We start from the raw sequence: 11,461 nt of genomic DNA on the forward strand, positions 1-11,461 counted from the left end.
AAACTAATCAACAGCAATCAACATCGAACTTACTCGCTTATGCATCGCCGGTTCTAATGTAAAGTTCACCGCAATGCTTAATTTGTTTTTGGAGCAACGTTTATTTATTTGCGTATTGACATCCTAAGCGCCTGGTAAAGATGTCATGTTCCCACGCTATAATGTATAATAGGTTTTGATGGTTACAAACATTGGATTAAACACATTTGCTCACCACAGGCATTTATTTCCAGCCAAAACATAGAAACAGTAGTATTATGAATTATTATAATTTAAAAATAATTATTTTATTAGAATGTCACAAAAATATACAAAAATTATTCCTTTGATACAGTTTTTCTGCATTTTCTTCCAAGGTCACACATCAGTCCTAGATTTTTTTTTCTCTGGCCATTTATTTAATAAATTTTTTACCAATTTTCTATGTGCATTAATTAGTTTCTTTTCTTTTTCTTCTTCTTTAGCAAATTTAGTGTTGTGTGACATTTTCAAATGACTTTGAACTATTTGAACTTAAAAGAAAATCTATATTTATACTCTTACGCGATCACCACAAAGTCTGTACAATAATTAAAGCGGCTCAACGCAAAAAACCCATTATCCCATGCTGTATTGTGGTCTGCTTCCAGGCCTTTCTGATCTTCCATCCTTCTGCCGCCTCCATCTTTATCCTTGAGGAATGAAAGTTTCATCGGTCTCAGCTGTTGCCAGCTTTCCACACCCCAGCTGTCGCCTGCGCACAAGCCATCCTTAATCATTAAACGACCACAGATTCCATTTTTGTCTCCTTTGCCAGCCTTTGATGTGAAAAAGGTTCGCCTAAAGCAGCAGGCTACATCTGGTGCTGATCGCCTGCACTCAAACATGCGTAAACGCGGTCGGGCGATTACTTCTTTTCGCTGTTTGAATATATGACTCCTTATCCTGACTAAAAGAACCTGGCGGATGGTTATACTTAATCCAAATTATAAAACACTTGGATGAGAACAACAGCTTACTTTTTTGGGAAATATCTGTTAAGACAAACGGTATGGTAAAAGCTGAATAATTTCAAAATCATCATTCACAAATAATGTTTGTTAAATCTTCAATGATGCAGAAAATCCATTCAAAATGCACATCGAGATGTCTCACTATTTTGAACTTGTCACCAAAATAACTATTTTTGTTTTTAGTAGTAGGCTTATATCAAAAACATGATATTCCACAAATTATGGAAACATTGGAAAAAGCTGTTAAAGTGGAAAATCCTTTAACTACGAAATTTTGTTATTTTCACAAAAAGGCAGTTAATTTAGATCAAAATATAAAATTTTGAAGATTCAAAATTAGTTCAAATTAAAATGTGTGTAATATCGGTGGACACTGCATGGAATTTATCTAGCCAAACGTTGAGGTTCACATAATATATGAATGTGTGCTGTGTATATTTATTATCTATGCATAAACACACACATGTACACACACACACACGCATTCATGTGTATATTCTCAGAACACATGTCATGTTTATATATTAAATATTTTTTACACAATATTTTCTAAATATATCAGTAGGTAGCATTATATATATATATATATATATATATATATATATATAAGAGTATATATATATATATATATTGAGCATTAATAAAAATAGTATTTGGGAATGATATTTACTCACTATATTAGAAGGTGACAGTAGCAGCATACATTATTAATGGAACTTTCCTAAAACAAGAAACATAATACATTTTAAAGCATGAACATTTTCATTCCGCTTGTACTGCAGTTATTTGTATGTTCAGAAATGTTAGCCTGATCCATTTGCTGCTTCACCAAAAGCTGGTTTACCTAAATATAACAAGCAAACAAAAAAGTTATACGGCCTTTTAGATTTCTTGTGTAAATGAACTGAATATCACTGTTGACGCCCCAGATAATGTTAAATAAAAAGCTCTTCCCGCAGGAACTGGCATCGCACATTGACGCATCTCTGGCGTTTATTCACATCTCTTTTGTTTAAAGTTGCATGCTCCATCATGGTTACTGTTCTCTACCCAGCAGGCAATTGTGAAAATCTCGCAGTTCTACATGTCTTCTCGCATGCTGCCTCAATAGCAGGATCAGCTGAAGATAAAACTACAAGCTATGGTGTAATGGGGCTACAAGGATAAAGACAGAGATAAACTCTATTTGATGACGAAAGCTCCAGATTCCTGCTGAGTTCTCACTCTGTAGGTTATATTTTTGACTCGGGTCTTTAGTGTTCAAACGATAAAACACTTCTACGAAAAGAGGAGCACACAGTGAGGTGTGTAAAGTGACAACCAGTTGGTGACTGATGTCTGATGGAATCAAGCATTTTCTTGTTACTGGCAATGCCCTATCAGTCATAATGCAAAGTATGTTTTATGGCGGTGGCTAAGTCACTGAAGGTCAGCCATGTCATTTGCTGATACTTTATCCAGAGGACGAGTGCATCTATGGTGTCCATTTGATCAGTTTTATATCTGGAAATCAAATGTCATTTTGTAAGAAGCCTAAAATATATAATTTATAATTTATTTAATATGTATAGAATTTTATCATTGTGATCAAAGCATCACTGTCTGGGCTTTCAGTGTCAAAGGTATAAACTTCTTCTGTGAAATCATTGTACCATGCTAATTATTATTATTATTATTATACATATTACATATGTTGAAAAAACATAATAAATGTTCTGTTAATTAATTTAATTTATTTTTATTATTTTATTTTATTTTATTTAATCATGATATACTTGTGTCTAGAGATATTTTAAAGACTAAAAGTTTTAGAAAATAGCATTTATTCAAAATATTATTATATTACTTTTTATTTGGCTTTTGTTAATAGTATATATATTATAATAAAAAACTATACTCAATATTTTAACTATATTGTTATACATTATAATTTTCAATTAAATAAATGTTTGATAAAATATGAATGTAAAAATAATAAAAACAAACTAATAAGCAGTATATATATGTATATATACATATTAGTATGTTTCATACTTATTAGATGATAAATAAATCAAAAAAATGTGCTAGTTTTTTACATCTGTTTCATCCATAGATGCTGTTTCATCCACAGATATTTCAAGAGTTGTAGATGAAGGTTAATGAGGAAACACAAAGTTCTCTCAGAGCATTGACGTGACGCACACTTCCTGCCCACGGCACAAAAACAAACGCTCAGCCTGAAAGACAAACGTCTCTCACAAGTTTGTGAAATGAGGTTCAGCAGTTCACTACACACACACACGCCTGTGTTTTGTGCCACATCTAATTTATCAAGATGACTTTGCCTGATTAAACTCTCGAGCCGTCATATCCCGGGTCTTCTCCCGGCCTATTTCCCAGCAGCGGATAAGCTTTGAAGGTTTGGTTTTCCCGCCTGGTCTGCCTCTGCAAACTCCAGCCATCTTTCACTCTCCTCTCTGGCTTTCTGCAGCATCATCAGTCATGAGATGTGAGCCTGTCATTTGCACTTACTTTGTAGAGATAAAAGAATGATGCATTTGCTAAGCTATTGGGTATCTGTATAGTTTGAATATACAAGGAATAATAACTGTTTCTTCGTGAGCTGCCAGCTACAACAGAGTTTCTAACAGACATGGAACTGCATACAAAAGCAGCAGATGAAAGAAAACGAAAACAAGAAATTTTTAAAATACATCGTGCTTTTAAGAGTCCTACAAAAACAAATGAACGCATAAACGGCTAGCTTGAATTCTGGCACAGTAATACAGAACTGTATTAACTTAGATGTTTAAAATGACATACATCATATTAAATATAAAAGAAAAATATATATATACATTTATAATAATAATAATTTATATTATTATTATTATTAATATGATTTGGATGTTACTGTAGAATTTTGCAAGCATCAGTCAAAATATACCATATTATTAATATTATTATTATTATTATTATTATGGTTCATGCTGGTTAAGTTGTATCATTGAAAATGTGAAAAAAAAAATGCATACATAATGGTGAGTTTTGATTACGAGGCAAAAGGTTATATTAGCTATTATGTTATCTTATTAACACCCCATAAATATACTGGTAGTTAAAGACCAAAACATTTTTTTTTCACTTTGCTCATCCAGTTGTACAAAAGAAGCATACCAACAGTTCAGCCAAGCTGAAGGGAGACTAGAGAAACATAAAAGAGATCTCAACTGAACAAACTAGACCAAATCAAGCTTTAGACCAACTTAATGCCAAATGAACTTCTGAAGGTACCCAGAAACACTGTAAGGTCATGGGGTTTGATCTCGTGAAACACTATGTAAAGCATACTTTGAATGCGCTAAGCAGTCTGAGCAAAGTGCTTTCAAGCAATAAATAAATGTATATCTCAAATGTAAGTGCGCTATAAGTCACTTCAGATAAAAGCATCTGCTAGATGACTCCTCTAACACAATAATTGCAAACAATACCTACCGGGCCATATAAGTGGACCGCCTTGCACAGAATCTGTGTATAACTGTCCTTTTCATTCCAAGCACATGATTTTATTTATGTCACTCTTACTACAGTCTGTTTACTTAAATTGAGATAATTCCGCTTCCTGTCAGACCCGAATCTGTAAGATAGAGTGCTTTTCATTTAAGGTGCTGATCTCAGGAACCTTCTACAATCTCAGAAACAAGTCTCTTCTGACTCCACCACCGCTACAATTCCCCGGAAAAGACCTCAAGCCTTAGTGTCGCCTGTTGTTGTATCAAACACGCTTTTTCAAAAAATATCAGTCCGTGACGTGATTAGAATCCAAATTGATTTTAGCAGAGGCCAGAGAGGAAGGCATGCTTGATTTACCTGCGCAGGTTACCAGCCGGTCGCCTGAAATCCCCCGGCTGAGGGTAGCTTTCCGCTGGAGAGAGTACCGGTTAGGGACTAGGAAGTAAAGAAGACGCACAGTTTGCTTCAGGAGTGAACTGAAATTAAAGTAAAGCAGATTTGCATAGCGAACAAAAATAAATAAATCATGCGGAGCACAAGCCCTGACCAATAGAGGTGCAAAATGGGTTACTCTATCACCAACATAATGGACGCCTATGTAGATGGTGTTGCTGAATGAGAGCCTGGACCGCTCAAAACAACACCTAGTCCGTCAGTTAATGCTACAGCGGCAATGTTGTGTGTTTGGGGAGAAATAAACTAATTATTGTATGCCTCATTGTGGATTTTGAAAATTAGCTTTCATGCATTCAGCAACACAGAATGAAAAACATCTCGAAAGAGTGCACCATTGCAAAGTTTGTGTCCTCAAAAGAAAGAGTCGCACGGAATGAGTCCAAGAAGTTTATGCCTACGTTGAATGAAACACAGCATATTGACTGCGCGCCATGCAATCTTTTTCATACATCTATTCATAAGCACCGGCCGCCACTTCAGAGCGTTAAAAAGTCACAGACACCGCTTTAACGAGAAATCATCGCGGGCAGGCTTGAAAATTAATCGCTGTTAATCGGTTGGGATAAATAAAACTTCAAACATGAACCTTCATAATAGGGCACATTTAACTTTAAGCTGTCACTTGATAAAACCCATATAGAGTCCATCAGCACCCAGCAAACATCTTGCTAGAACTATACTGGATTGCTGTCACTGCAACTGGTGCTTAACCATATTTCTCTCCCAGTTTTTAACAGAAGAAGTGATAACACAGCTATAAAGATCTATATTTAGATGAAAAGCAAGCAGTTTAACGACAAATGCATTGCCTTTTGTAAAATCTTCGGAGCCGTAATTATTGGACAAAGCCTTTATCAGCTGCTTGGATTCACAGGCATCTGCATTCACTGCAGAGCATCTATTAACCTCTGGGGTCCGAGGTGATCAGTCTTTAGATAGCTTTGACATGCCCTGATATTTGTGCTATTCAAGTTACTTTATAGCCACACTGTTAACTAACTCAGGCATGCCAAATCTGCGCCACAAACTGTCATTCAGTTATTTATACCAAGAAAGATGCTGTTGATAATGTTATAAAATAAGGCCATAACTTATACCAACAGTCCAAACAAGACTTCTTATAACGTAATGCCTACATTTCCTCCAAATATAACAAATGTTTATATTAATAAAATACAATACACACATCTGTATAGTGACAATGTTGAAGTCTATAATTTACTTACTATAGGAGACAAACTACAAAGATTGAAAGAAGTCTGTTTTTTAATACTACGCTTTTGTTAGTGAAATTAATTACTGACTTTTTATCTCTTAAGACCGCTTGAAGCTTCTACCAATGACATTTACTAACCAAAAAAAAGAGGGGGTATGGGGTAGTAAATTATGTAATCAAATTCTTTTCACAAATACGTTCTTTCCATTAACTAATTAACTGCAAATTGTAAAAAGTCTGTGTATACTAAATAGATGCACCTATCATGCAGCATGAAATTGCTTATTATTCACAGTAAACTGCTCTTAATATCAAAGACAATATTTTTTCCATACTCTGCTGCCAATTATCGCTGATAATTAATGACACATGTCGCGCTGGTGGTTTTATGTTTAAACGATACCTTTAATTATAATATTGCCTAGGTTGAGTAAACATTGTTCATCTGCGTATTTTTGCTAATGGACGCAAAATCTGAGCTCTCAGAGTGGTTTCAATCGGTAATCCCACGCATGCGCATATGAAAGCACCGACCACCTCGATCTGCTAAAAAAACACGCAGGTTCGCTGTCACTTTATATTCGGCCATTTAAAAATCACACTGAGTGTATAACGACAACTTTCCTCAAGCATATGCCGCTTACCTAAATTCCTCTCCTAAACTGATCACCATGCATCACTTTGGCCCCATAGCAGTCGAAACAGGCTGCAGCGCTGACTCTCCTGATCAGGTTTTGTATCTGACGTGTTCTGTAGCAATGGCACTTCTCATGAAAGGAAGGTACGAAAAGAATTGTGATATCAAAAGTCACAAGGTAAACAGAAGCGCTTGAGGTAAATGGTACGCATTGAAAATAAATGTTGCCTCCGCCTGCTGTAATAGCATGATGAAGCTGGCTGAAGAAATGTCTCACGACGCAGATTATATGAATAAAAACAAAACAGTCTGGTACATTAGCAAACACAAAGCTAAAATAAATATACTATGCTTCCGATGCATCATCGTGTGAGACTAAATGCGTTATACATCGGTGAAATATAAGGCTGATATCTACACTACAGCAACAGTATGTCAAAAATACTAAGAGCACCCATACAAACAAAGAAAAAAGGAGGATGAAAGAAAATACTGAAAACACATTATTTAGCTTATTATTTTACTTTATTTTAGAGAAATACTTATTAGAAATAAATAGAAATGTAATTTATTTAATAAATAATAAATAAAGCATTGCATGATTCTTTGTTAGTTTTTATATACATATAATAAAATATTTTTGATTATTTTAATATTTTTGATTGAATAAATGCCTTGACTGGTAAAAGACTGCCGTAAATAAAGCTTAAATATTTAAATAATCTATAAAGTGGTGTCTGTACAAAAAAATTAGTTTAGGGGTAAAATAAATAAAATAAATAAATAAATATAATATAAAATATTAATTTTGAGGAAAAGTGACAACTAACCTCCAAATATAGTACAAATGAGATTATGAATGTAATATATGCTTTATATCTGAGTTAGAAACATGGTTATTGTAATGCTTATTTGAATGCACAAACAACTGATTAAAAAAAGAAAAAAAAAAGTTAATGTTTATAATGACTTGTTGTTGTTGCTGTCTTTACCACCGTCCAAGTGCTCTGGTTTCCTCATTCACATATTCGCTGTGAGGGAAGTGCAGTCTCAGGCAAACTGATCTTGAGAGCAGATGGTAGAGTACCTGGATGATCTATTTGAGACAAACCTCAGTTGATTCCTTCCAGCTGCTTCTGACAGTTCCATTTAAAATAATAGAGATCTTCCCGTGATGTTTGACATCTCCATACTTGTGGAGCAGGAGCATCTGATTACAGCTTGCCTAAGGATCCCTGCATCGCTCCAAGGGCAGGTTTCCTTTATTTTTTTCTGCAGATCTCCAGAAAGAGCTTTTGAGTGCAGATCTTTACAGCAGGCGTTTGACTACTGATGCTGGATATGGCTGGGAGGTCATTGTGGTGCTACTGTTTAGGCTGAGATCGTAGCGTTTACACTTCAGACGGCATAATGTTAGCGGAGCTAGCGGGCTAAAGATCAAGGCCACAACCCAAAGGCCTCTGGGTCTGAAACGCTAGAAAGGCTGGGATTCACAACTCACAGGAACAGCCATGAAGACATCTGATGCATATTTACATAAAAACAGCAACGGGCTGACTCTGTCAAATCTCTTTGTATTTCATTTGTGGCTGTAGTGTAGCACTGTTTCACGCTCAGAACTGGGCTGACGCGCCATTTGATAAAATCTCACAGGGAAAGCAGTAGCTACTGGGTGAATATTTTTACTTTTTTATTCCCAAATGCAAAGATTGAATTCTTCTGCATAATTTGTCACTTCTTTCTAACATGCCGACTTGCTGCTCAAAAATGATCAACAGCTGATTTTTATTCTTTTTTAATAACAGAAAGAACTTAATTGTCACTTCTATCAAACGCTTTTGTTTTTATTAAAGCGCATGTCTTGTGTAAAAACAAAGCACCAAATCGCATAGATTCCGCCTCTAGTGAGATTCAACCATAAACATAGTGTTTGTTTATTTCTTCAAACCCAACTAACATGAGCATGCATGTAAATACAAATAATGAAGTATTTCCCACATGCTTATTTTACAGTATGGCTGCCTATAACAACAGTTAGTTTTGACCTATAATGATGTGCCAACACTATTATCATAATTTCAACGTTTCAACCGTTTACTTTCTCTGCAAATTAGCAACGCCAGCCTATAAGTATTGAAGGTCAAGGCCATTTGTTACTTAATGCCTTCTTAAATTCGTGAAACATCGCAGACTTAATTGCAATTATACTTCCATCATTTGACATTATATATTAGTTGCTTGGAAGTATAGCAGCTACAGCATGTACTTGGAATTTTATTTTTATACTATTTCTTTTTCTTACATGAAGTATATACTTAGCTATTTCAAGGACATAGATTTGACCATGTATGATAAAAAAAAAAAAAAAAATATATATATATATATATATATATTCTATACACAAACAAAGCGTAATAATATAATACACAATATAGCAAATGGAGTGAATGTGAAAACAGTTGATCTTTGTTTCAAATGTTTGGCTGTGCAGGGGCATGATTCTATTACTTTATTGCACACAATTTTTACTCCGCAAATATCTAATTTCCATCTCAGTCCCATCATTTATTCTGTAATTTAACTCCTTCTTTGTGCTTCCCCAATGCTGGGATTCTGCTTAACGTGATAAAGAATACACACCTCATGGATTTTCTCATAAACACATGAAATAGAGAAGATTTAACAGTTAATCACTTACACGCTTCATAAAAACGTTTAATTGAAAGTTATCAACAATCATTTACAGTGTGCCTCCTGAAAGCAGATATTGGATTTAGGAAATTTAGCATATTGTACAAATGCCATTCCAAGAGAGTTTCATCAACCGGCACTGACAATGATTGATCGCTTAAGGTGCGGATGATCATTGATCATTACTCAATCATGGAGATGATTCCAGTCTGTAAAACGTCCCCGTCTAACAGGTCGCTTCATCGCTTGACAACGTTTACAATACAACCCCACCAACGCAGCAAAGGCGCTACGCTTCGACGCTGCGCCATTCGGCCCGCTTCGCTCCAAACGATACGCCCCGGCAGAGAACGCCTCGCACCGCATTGCTGCACTTTCCAGTCCTTCACAATCGCCACGCAAAACGGTCGTCAGCGGCGGCGAACCCGGCGCAAATGCAAAACAGTTGAGGCAACGCGACCAAGAAAGTACATTTCATGCCGCAGGCTCGAGGCCGACTTGAATCTCACACTGATAAAAGCTGCATTATGCCAGCGTCAGACATCTTCTGCAGCCCATCAGATATGCGCTTGCACTCGCTGGGCCAATAATTCGTCCTGGCAGACCTGGTACCGCCAAGGGTGCAAATTAGAGAGATGATTTGGACTCACCCGAGTCGCCGACATCCATGCCATTCCTGCTGATCATCAGTAACTGCCACGGGCCATTGATCTGTGACTTTACTTTAGAATAATGATGTTGAATAGTTTAAAGGAACATTTTATAATCTTGTAGTAATTTGTCTTTTGTGGAGTCTATTCATTTAGTCCTCTGGTTCAATTGGAAAACATTTTTTTAAAAGAAACGTAAATTCATTGTGTAATCTATTCTCATGAAGTTATCTCCATTTGTTCCAAAGTCAAGCCTGACTGAATTTCTTCTGTATGAATAAGATGGAATATTGCGAATGTCTGGATATATTATTGAAAGAAATTAGAAGAATCATTGATTTTATTCTACATGCTTATATTAATATATTCAGAAATAATACACACATACAATAATAATATAAAATAAAAATAATACTTTGGAAACAACAAAAAGTTATTAAATAAATGTATTTTATTTAAATTATTTAAAAATTTTATTTTTTCTTTTTAGGTTGGTATATTGCAAGTATATTAAAATATCGTGCCAAAGTTCGTTGTTTTATTGTATTTTTGATTAACAAACACTTTAATTTCATATATTTTACATCATATATTAAATGATTTTAAAACACCAAACTTTAACAATATAAAAACCTATAATTTTAAAAACTGGCAGCTGCCAGAATTTGATCGTAAAAACAACAGTTTTGTTAAATTTATATTAATACCGAATTTCTTTAACTGATATAATGTTAATATAGCAAGCCATTAAAATACTGAAATCATTTGTACCATTGAAATACGTTAACCACCAAATGCAGGATGTGATGAGAAAAGTCGTTACGGACAAATCAAGCCCATCATAATTTCTTTAAATATGAACATGTCGAAGACCAAAGCACCAACACCATCATGGTGGAGACTCAGTAAAACTTCAAAACATGTAATAAAACATTACTTAATAATGTTACATGAAATAATAAATAGTAAAAAATTTGAAACATCAAAATTTAAACTAATTTGAAAATGTAATGCAGGAATCGAATGTCAGTTTACTTTTTTAACCTGTAACCTTACAGGAATCTCTATCAAGTAATCGCTAGACAGGCTTTACCACAGCACTCATTTTTTACCGTTAAACTTGTGGGTCATTTTACAGTGTAGATGCATTATGAATATGGACAAATTGTAAAACTAATTTCAGTCTATTCAGTTTGTAATCAAAACAATTTAATGTTTTGTGCTTCCCTTGCAGCGCTAGGATCAAAACTATCATGGATTTCATTTCTCCTTATTTTGCTTTTTTTCCCAGAAAAAGAGTTATGTTTACAAATACCATAAGGTG

The sequence above is a fragment of the Puntigrus tetrazona genome, chromosome 4 (genome assembly GCF_018831695.1).
Source record: "Puntigrus tetrazona isolate hp1 chromosome 4, ASM1883169v1, whole genome shotgun sequence".
Lineage (NCBI taxonomy): Eukaryota > Metazoa > Chordata > Actinopteri > Cypriniformes > Cyprinidae > Puntigrus > Puntigrus tetrazona.